A 2,505-nucleotide genomic window follows, 5' to 3' on the forward strand; every position below is an offset into this window, starting at 1 on the left:
TAATTCCTGAAGTCCCTTCCACCTGTACAGGGCCCCTTACCCAGCAACCAGCTCCCCTGCCGCCTGAAGACGCACTTAACTCTGTGGGTTTGCTAACACTGTGGAACAATTTTGCCATCTAGTGGCCACATTAGAAATTACATCCTCTTCTCTGTCTTTCAAGAACATCACCACACTAGACTTCTAAATATGGGTATTGTTTCTGAAGACACATACAAATACAAAAATTAAAAACCTAGAAGCAAAGAACACACCCAAAGATGTGGAAGTGGTTAGGTGCATTAGTGTACTTCAGGATTCAACACTTCATGAACTACTAAAGGTAAATTTGAATTAAAGAAATTGACTTGCAGAGGTTTCTGGGGAGTGCTATTGAGTGAGGAAAAGAGCCAGATTGCAGAAAGAAAAATCTTCATACATATATACATACATACAACAAACAACGGAGAGAATATGTCTAGATAAATATCAAACAAAGAAAGAAAATCACAAGGTTGAATAATATACTAACTTACCGGCAGATTATCTGGGCAAATAACTTCAAAATAAACTTCAAGATGCCCAAACAAATTACCAATGACACTAAGGACAGTCCTACCTAAGATGATTGTAATGTCCCCACTGAATCCTCTGCAATGTGTGTTGCCCCCCCCCCCCACTCCCCAGTGAATGAGGGGCATGGAGGAGTATTGAACACTTTACATGAGAGTTTATACTCACACGAGCATATGCACATGGACACACGGACACACACCCACACATGGTGGGTTGGCAGCGGGGGAGTCCACCCATCTATCCCAAAGTCATTCCAGAGACCAAATAAGATCGTATGTTTCAACACCGTGCTGCAGGGGTGGTGGAATGGTACACTCTGTGCCCCACAGGGACTGGCAGACATTAAGTCCTCAGTAAATGGTACTTCCGCTACCGCTGTGCCATTGCTGCTAAAAAGGAGACCGTGTTTAGATCCCATAGAATCTTGAGCCCTCCATGTCTAGAAGGTCAGACAAGGTCAGATGACCAGCTGTCACACAGGTTAGATAAGACACTGGGCAACCGACTCAAATGGGGTCTGCTCCGTCCTAACTCCACGGTGCTGGGAGTTTGTCTTTCTGATGAACACATCACAGGCTCAGAAATGCCTTGAGTTCCTGCAGTTCCACTCCACCTCACCAGCACCTGGTGGAAACAATCACACAAACACACGGAAGACCCAAGGCCAGGGTGGAGGGGAGGAGAGGGCAGTAGAGCTATGGCTCTCCCTCTCACTGCACAATGCCTGGCATTTGCTGAATCCATGTTTCTTGAATGAAATGTCTATTGACGGCCTTGCCTTCTTCACTTCGTTCTCTGTTTAGTGAAGACATGGCACATTCCTTGACCACTGAGAATAGCGAGGCTGGACATCACACTGCAGTACCCCTCTTGACCCGTGCAAGTAACAAGTGATGTCTACTCATACTTTCCTAACACCAAACTCCTCCACCACGAACCGACATACACCTCATTGTCACAGAAGGATTCTTCACCGCTCCCAAATGCACGCTCATGCCAGGCCGGGGAAGCCCATGAACCCATAATTAAAATGCAGTCTGTTACAAGTAGGATAATGATGTTGACAAGCAGCTCCATCTAAGGACCCTTAAGAGTCACCAGACCTCGAGTAAGAATCTTGACAAAGGTTTTACTAAGCAACAGAGAAATTTAAGTCAAAATCCCAGGAAAGTATCTCGCCCCACTTAGAACTGCTAGTAGCAAAAAGACAAGAAATGTCACTCTGGCCGGTGAGGACGTGGAAATAAGGGAACTCTCATACACTGTTGATGCAGGAGTGAATTCATGCAGGACACATTACTACTGTAAAATATAAAAGTTAAAAATACATGATTTTTTTAGTGTAAACAACCTTGAGAAGGGTTTCGATAGAAGTCGTTCTGGTCCCCAGCGCCTTTGGAAGCAGGTCACCATAAGCTCCACGCTTTTCTCTGCTCCAAAGCTGTCTTTGAACTTGCCACACCTGCACTGTGTGTTTTTTTTTTTATTCTGTTTCAGGAAAATACTGTTATTCTACAGAAGTCTTCTATTTCTCTGCTAGCCTCAGAGCCTCTCTGGGCAGCAGACAGAACACAAATGTCTACAGTCACTAGGGACATATACTCAAAGCAGCAACTTTGGGAAGAACCGGGACAAATTTACAAATCTCGCGTCTGGCTTGGGGTAAGTCAATGTGTGTCTCTTCCTCTGAGGCACAGACAAGGAAGGTTATGTCCCAACCACAGTGTAAGAAAAGGGTCCAGTACAGAGCCTAGTGGATGGTGGGTGATCGGGATGTGATTCCTCTCCTCCACAGAAGAGTTTGGGGGAAGCCACATGCTGATGACCTCCCCTTTACCCTGTGAACGCCAGTCCTCACCCATTCTCATACTGCTTATCCATGTGCACAACACCAACGTATCCCCATAACTGGCTAAATCTGAAGGTTGAGAAACTCCAACTGGACACCAA

Source organism: Peromyscus californicus, unplaced genomic scaffold, assembly GCF_007827085.1.
Source record: "Peromyscus californicus insignis strain IS unplaced genomic scaffold, ASM782708v3 Scaffold_1__1_contigs__length_55948999, whole genome shotgun sequence".
Classification (NCBI taxonomy): Eukaryota; Metazoa; Chordata; class Mammalia; order Rodentia; family Cricetidae; genus Peromyscus; species Peromyscus californicus.